This window comes from Chiloscyllium punctatum, chromosome 13 (genome assembly GCF_047496795.1).
Source record: "Chiloscyllium punctatum isolate Juve2018m chromosome 13, sChiPun1.3, whole genome shotgun sequence".
NCBI classification, from domain to species: domain Eukaryota; kingdom Metazoa; phylum Chordata; class Chondrichthyes; order Orectolobiformes; family Hemiscylliidae; genus Chiloscyllium; species Chiloscyllium punctatum.
The window spans coordinates 91590153-91605947 of NC_092751.1; the positions used below are offsets into that span (position 1 = coordinate 91590153).

Here is a 15795-nt window from a genome sequence, read left to right on the forward strand (position 1 = left end):
ACAACAGGATTAACCAAAACTTGGAAAGGCAAGGATTGATCAGGGATAGTCATCATGAATTATCCTGTCTGACTAACTTAGTTGAGTGTTTTGAAGACGGACCAAATACGTTGATGAGGCTAGTGCAATTGATGTGATTACATGGGATTCAGAAAGGGCTTTAGTAAGGTGTCACGCAGAAGGCTAGTCCAAAAGATAATAGCCCATGGGATCCAAGGCAAACTAGATCCTAATTGGCTTATAAATAGGAGGCAAGGGATGATGAGGGAGGGCTGTTTTTCTAATTGAAAGCTGGTGGCTGGCAGTGTGCACCAGGAAACAGTACTGGGAACCTGGCTGTTTTTTGACTTGGATATGAATGTAGAAGGTGCAATTAGTAATTTTGCAGAAGACACAAAAATTGGTGGTGTTGATAGTGAGGAGTATGGTCTCAGGCTATGGCCTGATATTGATAAGCTGAGATATTGAGCAGAATAATGGCAGGTGTAATTTAATCCTGGTAAGTGTGTGGTGATGTATTTTGTGAGGCCAAATAAGGATATACACAGTGAATGGTAGACACCTAGAGTGTATTGAGGAATAAAGTCCATCGATCCCTGAAGGTGTCAGCGCAGGTAGACAGGGTGGTGAAAACGGCATACAGCATGTTTGCCTTCATAAGCTGGAAAACTTTTATAAACATGATACTCCATGTGTGGCCTAACCAATGTGCAGTTCTGGTTGCCACACTATCAGAAGAAAGCGATTGCACTGGAGAGTGTGTGGAGGCGGATGCTGCTTGGGATGAGTTATCAGTAGAGTCTGGATAGGCTGGGTTTGTTTTACCCAGAGCAGAGGAGGCCGAGGGCAGATCTGACCCAGGTTTACAAAATTAGGAGAGGCATGGACAAGGTATCCCATGAGAATCTTTTCTTCATGGCAGACGTGTTTAAGACAGAGGACATAAATTTAACGTGAGGAGCAAGTGGTTTAGAGAAGGTCTGAGAAAATAAAATTTACTGAGGGTGAAGTAGAAATATGGAACGTGCAGCCTGAGAAGGGGATGGAGTCAGGTGTTCTTACAGCACTGAAGAAGCATCTAAGTGAATATTTAAAATGCCAGGGCACAGTAGGCTACCGACCAAGTGCAAGTAAATGGGATCAGCATTGTTTGGTGTTTGATGGTCGGCATAGACATGGTGGGCTAAAGGGCCTGTTACTATGATGTATGACTCTATGACATTACCATTGGGTTGAAGCACATACAGTGTGTTTGTTGTATATGTGACATTGTCATAGCACAGTGTTGTACTCCAAAATGTTTACCCTCTTGACCTTTCAATGCTGGCAAACGTGATAAGCTTCCTGTGTACGCTGCAGGGTAAGGTGTGCCCATCGTGAGCCTGTAAGTTCTGAATGAGGCATTAATGCTTAATGAATAGAAGGCAAGACAGAGTGTCCAAGTAAATGAAGGCTAAGTGAGTGCTAAGAAAACAAGCAAAGCGCACAACATAAACCCTGCTTAGATGTGAGAGGGCTGCACTCCCTGTGCTTAAAGTGGCCTGGCAACAGCATTACAACGTCAGTGAGAGCTAAGGTGCAGTAATCAAGCACTAAACCATATTATAAGTTAGTCGAAGTTGCCTTATGATGACAATGTGATGCTGGTGCTTTGGCAAATTCCATGAATGGATAGTGCAGGTGGTTGTTCCCTGTAGAGAATGCCTTGAGATATTGAAGAGCGCTGGCTATGAAGGCACCTGACCAGTATAAGCTTCTCAGTTCTGACATCATCCTTGTAACTGTTTCTTTTCTGACTCTGCAATGCCTCTGATGAGGAAGTCAGTAAGCTTTGTTGGCTGGATGGCCAGTTTGTGATTCAGGGTGATGGCAAGAGCATAAGTTCAAATCCTGCAAAGGTTGAAGTTACCTTGAAGGACTGTGCTTTAAAACCTCTCCCCTTGCCTGAGCATGTTGATCCTCAAGGTAAAAACAGTGACTGCAGATGCTGAAAACCAACTACTGGATTAGTGGTGCTGGAAGAGCACAGCAGTTCAGGCAGCATCCAAGGAGCAGTGAAATCGACGTTTTGGGCAAAAGCCCTTCATCAGGAATAAAGGCAGTGAGCCTGAAGTGTGGAGAGATAAGCAGGATAAACTACTACCGTTTGTGTGTGTGTCTGTGTGTGTGTGTCTGACATGAGAGACCAGCTCAATGGCCTGGTAAGTCTATGCCAACCTTAGCTTAGTGCCTCTGATTCTGTATTATGATTTGGAGATCAGTTCACAAGATGGTCTAACTAGGTTATGAGCACATCTGCTTGAATGGGAACTTATGAGTGAAGGATCATGACGTTTCTCTGATGACTAAGGTGAAGCTAGCAATTGATCTGCTTAGTCATACAAACCTGCAAATTCCTCTAGGTCTGTCTCTCACAGCATTAGATGATCCCTACTGCAGTATTTTGTCATTGCTTCATTGCTCTTCTTCACCCTGGTTAAGGTGAGCAGAATTGGCATTGTTCCCCATTCTGACCACGATCTTGTAACACTTACAAAAGATGCGCTCCCTGTGCTGTCAGTTTTGTGCACATTTATAATATCCACTTGACCAAACAACCAGTCAAGTTTTCCAGTCAAGACTTTCATTGTAGGGGTCACTCAGATGATGTACCAATGGGCAACAATTGGGGTTACGTGTAACTGCAGCAAATCAACATCTTTGAAAAGTAAGAGGAAAAGATTGGGTAAGGAAAAAATAAATGGTGAGCAGGCTTTCAAAGATGATTCTCCAGGACATCAATTGACTGTATTGATCCTGGGCCGCCTCCACCACCAAACTCTAGCCACCCAATGCCTGGTGGATAGAGTAGAGTAGCTTTTATTTGTCATTTCTACCATATGCAACTGATACAGTAGATTAGATTAGATTACTTACAGTGTGGAAACAGGCCCTTCGGCCCAACAAGTCCACACCGCCCCGCCGAAGAGCAACCCACCCATACCCCTACATCTACCCCTTACCTAACACTACGGGCAATTTAGCATGGCCAATTCACCTGACCTGCACATCTTTGGACTGTGGGAGGAAACCGGAGCACCCGGAGGAAACCCACGCAGACACTGGGAGAACGTGCAAACTCCACACAGTCAATCGCCTGAGGCGGGAATTGAACCCGGGTCTCTGGCGCTGTGAGGCAGCAGTGCTAACCACTGTGCAACCGTGCCGCCCACCAAAATGAGTAAAAATGAGACAGTGTTCCTCCAGGACTGAGGGTGCTACATGGACAGCATAAACTACACACTTGTACATGGTATAAAGTGCATAAGGAGTTACTGTGTAATAGAATGATGAATAATAAACATTTTTCTAGCAATAGCACAAAAGAATTTCAGATGGGACAGAGTCCGATCACACTGTGTTAAGGAGCCTGATGGCTCGGGGGAAGAAACTGTTGCACAGTCTGGCTGTGAGAGACCGTATGCTCCGGTTTGAGTGAGGGGTGTGTGGGGTCTTCCACAATGGTCTCAGCCTTCCAAATTCAGCATGTGGTGTAAATGTCTGTAATGGAAGGAAGAGAGACCCCAGTGATCCTCTCAGCTGTCCTCACTATCTGCTGTAGGGTCTTATGATCTGAGACAATGTAATTCCCAAACCAGGCAGTGGTGCAGCAGCTCAGGGTACTCTCAATGAACCCTCTGTAGAATGAGGTGTGAGGATGGGGGGGGATGGGAGGTGAGCTTTTCTCAGCCTGCGCAGAAAGTAAAGATGCTGCTGGGCTGTCTTGTTTATGGAGCTGGTGTTGAGGGTCCAGGTGAGACTCTCCACCAGGTGTACACCAAGAAATTTGGTGCTCTTCACGATCTCCACGGAGGAGCTGTCGACGTCCTGCAGAGAGTGGTCGCTCCGTGCTCTCCTGAAGTCAACAACTATCTCTTTCATCTTGTTCACGTTCAGAGACAGGTTGTTGGCTCTGCACCAGTCCATTAGCCGCTGCACCTCCTCTCTGTATGCTGACTCGTCGTTCCTGCTGATGAGACCCATTACAGTCGTGTCATCAGTGAACTTGATGATGTGATTCGAGCTGTGCATTGCTGCACAGTCGTGTGTCAGCAAGGTGAACAGCAGTGCGCTGAGGACACAGCCCTGGGCAGCCCCCGTGCTCGGTGTGATGGTGTTGGAGGTGCTGTTCCCAATCCGGACCTACTGAGGTCTCCCAGTCAAAAAGAACACCTCACCCTCCACCTAGGGACCCTCCAACCACACGGGATCAATGTTGATTTCACCAGTTTCCTCATCTCCCCTCCCCCCACCTTATCCCAGATCCAACCTTCCAACTTGGCACTGCCCTCCTGAACTGTCCGACCTGTCCATCTTCCTTCCCACCTATCTGCTCCACCCTCCACTCTGATCTATCCCCATCACCCCCTAACTTCATCTGCCTATCACATTCCCACCTACCTTACCTCAGCGTCACCCACTTCCATTTATTAGGTTAGATTACTTAGTGTGGAAACAGGCCCTTCGGCCTAGCAAGTCCGCACTGACCCTCCGAAGAGCAACCCACACAGAGCCATTCCCCTACATTTACCCCTTCATGTAACACTATGGGCAATTTATCATGGCCAATTCACCTGACCTGTACATCTTTGGACTGTGGGAGGAAACCGGAGCACCCGAAGGAAACCCACACAGACACACGGAGAATGTGCAAACTGCACACAGACAGTTGCCTGAGTCAGGAATTGAACCCAGTGCTAACCAGTATGCCACCGTGCCGCCCCTTTGCACCCCCCCCCCCATTCCATGATGAAGAGCTTATGCTCAAAATGTCAACTCTCCTGCTCCTCAGATGCTGCCTGACCTGCTGTGCTTTTCCAGCCCCACACATTTCGACTCTGATCTCCAGCATCTGCAGTCCTCACTTTCTCTCTGCATTGATCACCTGTATAAACAAATGTATTATTATTCTTTTTAATTGTTCATAAATTTGCTGAAATGCCTCAAGTTCAGGGATTTATGATAAATTTGGACTGTTAGATAAAACTTATTCTTCTAGTTTCAGTCATGATCTGAGACACGTTTGGGTCAGGTGGGATTAACCTTCAAGGCCAGTGGTAGGAACACTACCAAGATGGAGAAAGTAAGGGCTGGAGATCAGCGTCGAGAGTGGGGTGCTGGGTCAGACAGCATCTGAGGAGCAGGAGAATCGATGTTTTGAGCAAGAGCCCTTCATCAGCACAAGCAGTATATCACTTGAAACAAGTTACTTACAGTTGAACATGTTTGGGCACATCCTTGTGATTAATGCACTACTGACTTGTGAAATCATTGTTTCATTGTGTAGCAACCATCTGTGGTTTGCGGTGTCAAGTGAAAAACGTGTTCAAGACAATGCTGTCATGAGATCACAGCCAGACTGGGCCATTGAGTGCAAAAGACTTGTTTAATTGTGTCCTTTTTGCATTGTTTGATTCAGCTGTTGACTAACAATGGTTGAAAATCACCTGCAAAATGTAACTTTGTTTTTATTCATTCGCAGGCTGTGGGTGTCGCTGGCTAAGCCAGCAGTTATTACCCACCTCCAATTGCCCAGAGGGCGTAGAACATAGAACATCAAACGTTACAGCGCAGTACAGGCTCTTCGGCCCTCTTTTGTGCCGACCTGTGAAATTAGTCTGATGCCCATCTAACCTACACTGTTCCATTATTACCCATATGTATGTCCAATGCCCATTTAAATGCCCTTAACATCGGCGAGTCTACTATTGTTGCAAGCAGGCCGTTCCACGCCCCTACCACTCCGACTAAAGACTACTCCAGTATCTATCCGAAATCCATCACCCCTCAATTTAAAGCAATGTCCCCTCGTGTTAGCCTTCACCATCCGAGGAAAAGTCCACCCTATCTAACCCTCTGATTATCTTATATGTCTCTATTAAGTCACCTCTCAACCTTCTCCTCTCCAGTGAAAACAGCCTCAGTTCCCTCAGCCTTTCCTCGTAAGACCATCCATCCATACCAGGCAACGTCCTAATAAATCTCCTCTGCATCCTTTCCAAAGCTTCCACATCCTTCCTATAATGCAGTGACCAGAACTGTACGCAATACCCCAGGTGCGGCCTTACCAGTGTCTTGTACAATGAAGCATGACCTCGTAGCTCCGAAACTCAATCCCCCCTACAATAAAGGCCAACACACCATATGCCTTCTTACCAACCCCATCAACCTTGGTGGCAACTTTCAGGAATAATGCAGTTGAGAGTCAGCCACATTGCTGTGAGTCTGGAGTCACGTGTAGACCAGACCTGATGAAGATGGTAGATTTACATCCCTGAAAGACATTAGTAAACCAGATGGTTTTATATGACAATGGTTTTGTGGTCATCTGTAAATTTCTTTTCCAAAGAGCTGTAGCAGAATGTCCAGAAACTGTGGTCTAGAAATGTGCTAGTTCTATTAAATCTGATCAGTTTCTGTCAATACCAGTTAACTTAATGCAAGACACAATCAGATTTGTCTTGTGATATACCATCTATACCGAGGAAACTTCATTTCATGTAGTTCATGATAATTGGTAAGACTCAGATTGCAACACATTGGATTCCTGTGCTAAATGAAGTGTTTTTTGTGAGAGTACCTAGTAATTATATACAACATACAATACCATTCCTTTCTTTGCAACAATAAGGTGTAGAAATTGGATATAAAACTTCAATTGCAGTTCATGTGCATAGATAAAAATCACCCAACACCAGGTTATAGTCCAACAGGTTTAATTGGAAGCTCTAGCTTTCAGAGCGATGCTCCTTCATCAGGTGGGCGACAATCACCTGATGAAGGAGCAACGCTCTGAAAACTAGTGCTTCCAAATAAACCTGTTGGACTACAACCTGGTGTTGTGTGAGTTTTAACCTTGTACACCCCAGTCCAACACCGGCATCTCCAATTCATGTGCATAGAAATGGCAGAAAGGCTGTAGTGATTAGAACCATGGCCAGGTGGATTTCTTAGACTGTGAGATCCTTCATGGGGGTCGTTAACCTGGCTGACAGATATAAACAGGAGTGTCAGAGGATATCCTCAGTCTAGGGACTGGCTTTGAACTGGCTGGTCACAGCCCATGTACATATAAGTAAAGGGTGACTTGGTGATGGCCTAGCAGCCTCAGCATAGTTATTTCATTGGCTGTCTGATATCCCTTTTTACTTTTTGTCATTTTATTTATTTTGCTGATTTGTTTTATGTGTTATGGTTCTGTCGGGTGTTTTAGTTTTTTTTAAAAGTAGAACTATATGAACATTTTTCTCTCCTAGATTGATCTAAGAAGTGGGCAGTGAATTAGTAGCAGAGCTGGAAGGTAAGGTGCGAACAGAGATTTGAAAATGTTGAAATAACATAACGACTCCAGTTATATAAGAGCTGTGATCACATTTTTCCTTTAGAGCTATCTTCTTAATTTTCCCCATGTTTGGTGGCTCTTAGTGTGAAGGAAATAACTTGCCCTGTGTCCATGTTGCGGTATTTGTGCTACAGAAAGAACATATTGATTGCAAAGTGTTCTGGCAATGTTGTAAAGTACAAAACTTCAGATTTGTTTTCAACAGTTGCTGTTGAACTTAGTCCTTCAATTTTAATCCCCTGATGGAAAGTTTATAGCGCCACGCGTGAAGGTGTTTGTGGTTTTCATACAGTAAGAAGGAAAGTATCCCTGAATGTGGGGGCCAGGGAGATAGTGGAGAAACAGTAGAAGAGAAGGTGAATGGTCAGCGAGGGGCTATTACAGTAACCTCCTGGTTCTTGAAATCAAGCCATTCTCCAAATGGTTGGCCTCGCTTGTTTTTTGCTCGGAGAAAGTGAGGACTGCAGATGCTGGAGCTCAGAACCGAGAGTGTGGTGCTGGAAAAGCACAGCAGGCCAGGCTGCATCCGAGGAGCAGGGGAATCAACATTTTCTTCATCAGGAATGGTTTATGTCCGAAACGTCGATTCTCCTGCTCCTCGGATGCTGCCTGGCCTGCTGTGCTTTTCCAGCACCACGCACTCGAGTTTTCTTTTGCTGGATTAATCTGGGTGGGAGGAGGCTAACATGGATTCTAAGCGTTGACTAGTTTCCACTGACTTAATAAAATTGTACAGAAGTGTAAGGCATTGAGACAAAGTAGAGTTTTTCATCTTCTGTCATTAATTTAGGGCCATGGAATAGTGATTTTTAAAACTTTTCGTTTTTTTTGTAAAATGAATAAAATAGAAAGTAATTTATTGTCAATTTAAGATTACAGATTTCACACCAGCAGAGGAAGGGTTTATCTGAATCTGCCTACGCAGTGATAGTGATCCGATTAGTGAACAATGTTGATTGCCAAGAGTCATCAGGCTGGGGGCTAAGGCCTCTGTTGGCGGATCAGTTGCAAAACAAAGTTATGAGGTCTTGGCTGGAGTATCAGTGCTCCATTGTGCAGGCTAATTATACTGTAGGTTGAGTACACGACATCAGCTTGACAGCCTCAAGGCAAACCTCTGTACACCAGTTCATCATAACATGAACTATTGCAACGACGGTAAAGTATGCAGTACAGGTTGTGATTCTGGAGTCCGTTCACAAGTCAATTTATACCCAAGTTGGAACACAATGCAGGGCAATAGAACACAGTTGTTCGTAAGCACTGGGAATGTTTGTGTGTAGGGTCTTCAAATTACACCTCCCTTTGGGATTGTTTTTATCAAGAACCCCAGGGACTGTCTGTTACATAGCAAAAGTTCATCACCAACCAGTGGATAACGAAATTAATATTAACCATCAGCAACCATCTGCAAGACATAAAAATGATGCTAAACTAAAGAAGAATGTAGGCACACAGATGGGCTGAATGACCTCCTTCTACACTGTACTAATCCTGTGATTCTGTGATAGTGATGACTGATCAAACTTACCAGGGATGAGCAACAAATACTGGCCGTTGGAGCGATGCCTACATCTTACGCGTGAATGAAAATAACATTTAGGCCAAGAGTTCAGCTTTAAGGAGGATGTGATCACTGACCTCCTTTCCTGCCCATTTCGCATTCCACTGATATAAACTCTTCAAATGACAACCACCTGATGAAGGAGCAGTAGTTCGAAAGCTAGTGCTTCCAAATAAGCCTGTTAGCCTATGACCTGGTGTTGTGTGATTTTTAACTTTGTCCACCTCAGTCCAACACCGGCTCCTCCAAACCATGCATTCCATTTCGAGATTCTGTTCAGTTCTGATGAAAGGTCGTTGTCCCGAAAAGTTCACTCTGCAGTGCACAGACATCGCCTGGCCTGCTGAGCTTTTCCAGACATTATTGCAAATTCCAAACACCACCGCATTATTGCTGCAGGAGGACAGCTGGGCTGAGATATTTGGAGAATGAATTCCATACAACACATTCGTCAGTGGTGACGCAACAGAATCAATAATGAAAGTTTTCATTTATGTAGCACCTTAACATAAAACATCCCAGGATGCTTCACTGAAGCTTTTTGAAGCAAAAGGTGATGGTGAGCCACAGAAAGAGATATCAGGGTAAAAACCAAAAGAACGGCAGATGCTGTGAATCCAAAATTGCTGGAAAAGCTCAGCAGGTCTGGCAGCATCCGTGGAGAGAAATCAGAGTGAACGTTTCGGGTTGAGTGAACCTTCCTCAGAGCTTGTAGGATGCTCAGCTGAACAAAAGCTTGATGAAATAGGAAATGATGGATGACTAAAGAAATTGAGGGTTTGGTTAAGAAAAAGAAGGAAGCATATGTAAGGTATAGACAGGATAGATCGAGTGAATCCTTAGAGTATAAAGGAAGTAGGATTATACTTAAAAGGGAAATCAGGAGGGCAAAAAGGGGGCATGAGATAGCTTTGGAAAATAGAATTAAGGAGAATCCAAAGGGCTTTTACAAATACATTAAGGACAAAAGGGTAACTAGGGAGAAAATAGGAGCCCTCAAACATCAGCAAGGCGGCATTTGTGTGGAGCCACAGAAAATGGGGGAGATACTAAGTGAATATTTTGTATCAGTATTTACTGTGGAATGGGATATGGAAGATTTAGACTGTAGGGAAATAGATGGTGACATCTTGCAAAATGTCCATATTACACAGGAGGAAATGCTGGATATCTTGAAACGGTTAAAGGCGGATAAATCACCAGGACCTGATCAGGTGTACCCAAAAGCTCTGTGGGAAGCTAGAGAATTGATTGCTGGGCTCTTGCTGAGATATTTGTATCATCGATAGTCACAGGTGAGGTGCCAGAAGTCTGGAGGTTGGCAAACGTGGTGCCACTGTTTAAGAAGGACAGTAAAGACACGCCAGGGAACTATAGATCAGTGAGCCTGATGTCGGTGATTGGCAAGTTGTTGGAGGGAATTCTGAGGGACAGGATGTACATGTATTTGGAAAGGCAAGGACTGATTTGGGATAGTCAACATGGCTTTGTGCGTGGGAAATCATGTCTCACAAACTTGACTGAGTTTTTTGAAGAAGTAACAAAGAAGATTGATGACGGCAGAGCAGTAGATGTGATCTATGTGGACTTCAGTAAGGCATTCGACAAGGTTCCCCATGGGAGACTGATTAGCAAGGTTAGATCTCATGGAATACAGGGAGAACTAGCCATTTGGATACAGAACTGGCTCAAAGGTAGAAGACAAAGGGTGGTGGTGGTGGAGGGTTGTTTTTCAGACTGGAGGCCTGTGACCAGTGGAGTACCACAAGGATTGGTGCTGGGTCCTTTACTTTTTGTCATTTACATAAATGATTTGGATGCGAGCATAAGAGGTACAGTTAGTAAGTTTGCAGATGACACCAAAATTGGAGGTTTAGTGGACAGCGAAGGAGGTTACCTCAGATTACAACAGGATCTTGACCAGATGGGCCAATGGGCTGAGAAGTGGCAGATGGAGTTTAATTCAGATATATGCGAAGTGCTGCATTTTGAGAAAGCAAATGTTAGCAGGACTTATACACTTAATGGTAAGGTCCTAGGAAGTGTTGCTGAACAAAGAGACCTTGGAGTGCAGGTTCATAGCTCCTTGAAAGTGGAGTCGCAGGTAGATAGGATAGTGAAGAAGGCGTTCGGTATGCTCTCCTTTATTGGTCAGAGTATTGAGTACAGGATTTGGGAAGTCATGTTGTGGCTGTACAGGACGTTGGTTAGGCCACTGTTGGAATATTGCGTGGAATTCTGGTCTCCTTCCTATTGGAAAGATGTTGTGAAACTTGAAAGGGTTCAGAAAAGATTTATAAGGATGTTGCCAGGGTTGGAGGATTTGAGCTACAGGGAGAGGCTGAACAGGCTGGGGCTGTTTTCCCTGGAGCGTCGGAGGCTGAGTGGTGACCTTATAGAGGTTTACAAAATTATGAGGGGCATAGAGTCATAGAGATGTACTGCATGGAAACAGATGCTTCGGTCCAACCTGTCCATGCCGACCAGATATCCCAACCCAATCTAGTCCCACCTTTTTGACGTATTTTAGGTTTAGGCATAGATAGGATAAATAGACAAAGTCTTTTCCCAGGGGTCGGGGAGTCCAGAACTAGAGGGCATAGGTTTAGGGTGAGAGGAGAAAGATATAAAAGAGACCTAAGGGGCAACTTTTTCATGCAGAGGGTGGTACGTGTATGGAATGAGCTGCCAGAGGATGTGGTGGAGGCTGGGACAATTGCAACATTTATGAGGCATTTGGATGGATATATGAATAGGAAGGGTTTGGAGGGATATGAGCCAAGCCTAGTTAAGTGGGACTGGCTTAGTTTGGGAACATGGTAGGCATGTACTGGTTGAATGGAAAGGTCTGTTTCCATGCTGTATGACTCTGACATTGGTAAGGCCACATGCGGATATTGTATATAATTCTGGTTGCCCTTTTATAGGAAGGCTGTCATTAAACTGGAAAGGGTTCAAAATAGACTTTCAAGGATGTCACTGAAACTGGAGGGTTAAGTTTTAAGGAGAGACTGGATAGGCTGGAGCATTTGTTTGCTCTTGAACAGTGGAGGCTGAGGGGATGACCTGACAGAGGTTTATAAAATCAGAGTGGAAAAGAGAAAGTGAATAGCCAAGGTCTTTGCCCCAGGATAGGGAAGTCCAAAACAAGAGGCATAGGTTAAAGGTGAGAAGGGAAAGATTTGAAAGGGAGCTGAGGGGCAACAATTTCACACGGAGTGTGGTGAGTATATGGAACGAGCTGCCAGAGAAAGTGGTAGAGGCAGGTACAATTACAACATTTAAAAGATATTTGGGGAGGTGCATGAATAGGAAAGGTTCAGAGGGATATGGGCCAAACTCAAGCAAATGGGACTAGTTCAGATTAGGAAACCTGGTCGGCATGGAAGAGTTGGGCTGAAGGGCCTGCTTCCTTGCTTTTATGACTCCACGAGGAGTGCAACAGAATAGTTGGGTTTAAAGGGACATGAGTATGGATTTGAACATAGATGAGCAGTCTTCTGGAAATGGCAATAGGGTAGTGTTCACGACGGATGGATAGTTGAAAGCATATCTCGAAGTTACATGATGCGAAGGCGGCAAGCAGCCTTGCTGGGGCGAGGGATGAAATTATTAAGGAAAGGGCCGATTCCTGGTCATTACCACATTCAAGGCCTTCATTCTTCCCAATCTTTCACTGGAGAAAATGTCTGCCCTTTCAATATTGAATATCAGACAAGCCCTTGACAATTTTGGGTCATTGGAAGTGTTAAGAGAGGTTTATCCTCATGCAAACTGATGGCATGTTTTTGGAAGATGTTCAATGGCAGCAGGTCGATTCCTTCTAATTTGCATCTGAGGGTAAACCCCAGAAGCTACAGTGAGAACGTTAAGGAAAGCTATTGATGCTGACTCTTTGGCTAGACTTAGATCAGAATCCGGAGTAGAGTGGTGCTGGAAAAGCACAGCCGGTCAGGCAGCATCCGAGGAGCAAGAAAATTGATATTTCAGGCAAAAGCCCTTCATCAGGAATGAGGGACTTTGCCTGAAACGTCGAGTTTCCTGCTCCTCGGATGCTGCCTGACCTGCTGTGCTTTTCCAGCACCACTCTACTCTAGACTCTCATCTCCAGCATCTGCAGTACCCACTTCCGCCCTCAGTTAAGAGTCAGAACAGCTAAAAGCAGTTCCATCCAGTTGGATAACAATGGAGACACGCTGGAGGAGGATGCTGGTCAACCACTAAGTGCAGATGTGTCCAGAAAGAGACAGAGTGAACAATTATTTTTGTTCAGTAGGATGTCACTAGTGGCTTCAATAAAAGTGGCTTTGATACCTGTGGCAGAGACCTGACTGGGGGAGATGCAAGCTTAGAGCTTTGGGAAAGACAGGCATAATAGATAAGGTGAATAGCAAAGGTTTTTTTTCCCCAAGGTGGGAGAGTTCAAAGCTAGGGGCGGCATATTTTTGAGGTGAGGTGAGAGATTAAAAAAGGTCGTGGGCAATTTTTTTTATTCAGAAAGCAGTGGGTAAACTGCCATAGGGAGTAGTGAATGTGGGTAGTTACAACGTTTAAAAGACATTTGGCTAAGTACGTGAATAGGAAAGGTTTTTCAGAGGGATATGAGCAAAATATAGGCAGGTCGCACCAGTTTAGTTTGGGAATATAGTCGGCATGGACTGGTTGGACCAAAGGGTCTGTGTCCGTGATGTATGACTCTATAAATCAGGCAAGCAAAAACACATTGACAGATTTGGAGAGCAGAAAGAGATTGCAACTAGGGAGGGGGAGATTGCAAAAAATGAGGGGTTTAGGAGAGACCTTTCTGGGAAAATGGGTCATGACCGGTTTGAAAGGAGAAAGTGAAATCACCAGGATTGGTAACAATATGGGCTAGTGTGGTGAGAAGAGGGTTTGGGAAGTGGTGGATATGGAGGTGTATAAAACCATGGGAGGGAAGAGTATGGCCTTGGAGCAACTTAAACATAATTACAGAAGTTTAATATTTGAGTTTTTGGTGACTGAGAGCCAGTGTAGTTCAGTGATGGTGGAATTGATGAGCAAGTAGGGGCTTGCTGTGACAGGATATGAACAGCACAGTTTTGGTTTGGCTGATGTTAGTGGAATGTGTAGGATGGGAACATGGGCAGTGGATAATGACTGGTTCTGATGAGGGGTCATCAACCTGAAACATTCATTCTGTCGCCTGACCTCCTGAACATTCCTAGCATTGTCAATTTTCCTTTGATACAAGCTACCATACCCATTTTATATCTGGGAAATAAATGGATGAAAGTAAAAAATACAATTTAAAAATGAAGCTGAAGAGAATGTTTTGAAATAATATGTTGAGATATTCAGCCAACTGAATGGACTAAATATCCAACAGACTTAATTCTGCAATTTAATTCAACAATTCACCATATTATTTTCTTTCAGAGTTATTTTAATTATCAATTTAAATCAACAAATGGTCTCTGCTGTCTTTCCCAATTTTTTTGACTGGATTCACAAGACTTTATTCTTTGCAGCTTGCTGAACTTATCAGTCATCTCCTGTTATGTTACATAGCTTTATATCATTTGTTCTTTTCTGATGTCTGGCTCATCCTTTTAGAGGAGAAAGTGAGGACTGCAGATGCTGGAGGTCAGAGCTTAAAAATGCGTTGCTGGAAAAGCGCAGCAGGTCAAGCAGCATCCAAGGAGAAGGAGAATCGACATTTCAGGCATAAGAAGGGCTTATGCCCGAAATGGCGATTCTCCTTCTCCTTGGATGCTGCCTGACCTGCTGCGCTTTTCCAGCAACGCATTTTTAAGCTCTTCCTTTTAGAGGGTTGGTTAGCTCAGTTGGTTGGACGGTTGGTTAGCGATGAGCAACGTGGTGTCACCAGTGTGGATTCAATTCCCTCAGCAGCTGAGTTTACTATGAAGGACTCTCCTTCTCAACTTCTCCCCTCACCTGAGGCATGGTGACCCTCAGATTCGACTCACTATCTCTAAGGAGAGCAGCCTTGGGGGTGGCGCAGTGGCTCAGTGGTTAACGCTGCTGCCTCACAGCCCCGGGGTCCCAGGTTCAATTCCGGTCTTGGATGACTGTCTGTCTGTATATAGTTTGTACATTCTCTCGTGTCTGCGTGGGTTTCCTCCGAGTGCTCCGGTTTCCTCCCACAGTCCAAAGGTGAATTGGCTATGCTAAATTGCCCATAGTGTTAGGTGCATTAGTTAGGACTAAGTGTAAGGAAATGGGTCTGGGTGGGTTACTCTTCGGAGGGTCATTGTGGACTGGTTGGGCCGAAGTGCCTGTTTCCACACTGTAGGAGTCTAATCTACTTCCACCTTCTTTGCTGTCTGCTTGCCAGTGCGGTTAGCCTGTAAATCACTTCATCAACCATAATCCTATCCTTGATTTTCTTTGTCACTTGTGTAAATGTAGAAGACTTTAAGTTATCAAGGAACTTGAAGAAAAGCCAATTTGGAGTCCATCTTTCCTTTCAGGTTTATTTTCTCCTGCCGTATTCCCTTATGCCATTCTTTTCATTGTTTATGTGGTGAGAATTCTGTCTCTTTCTCCAATAATGTTACCATTTTGTGTTTATTTAACCATGAAGTGTCGGAACTGAATAGCTTCCCCTTACTTTTTTTAAAGCAATAAGATTTTTCTGAATTCTTTTGATTACTGATTTGAATATTTTCCAATAACTTGTTGATGAAAAAGCATATTCTCATTCTCTGTCTTAGCAGTTGATGTAAAATTAACAAGTGAAGCTCCTTGGGATATTTTACAACATTTGAAGGTTCTATATGAATGCAATTCTTTATATTAATTCAGTGCTCCTTTCACTAAATTTTTTTGTTCAAATGAAGTGAATGAA

The 15795-nt window shown here is 44.2% G+C and overlaps 1 protein-coding gene across 18 annotated transcripts in view; it reads left to right on the forward strand.

The window, feature by feature from the left end:
- rassf4a (Ras association domain family member 4a) overlaps window positions 1–15795 on the forward strand; it is a 274406-nt gene that overhangs the window by 73549 nt on the left and 185062 nt on the right. For 4 of the 18 annotated variants that reach the window (XM_072583220.1, XM_072583215.1, XM_072583222.1 and 1 more), the window contains one exon: window positions 7296–7339. The exons of 13 other annotated variants lie outside the window; for them this stretch is intronic. The gene's annotated coding sequence lies outside the window, so the exon portion shown is untranslated. Of the gene's footprint in view, window positions 1–7295; window positions 7345–15795 lie in introns of all 18 variants that reach the window. One more of the 18 variants, XM_072583223.1, reaches the window with a different exon arrangement.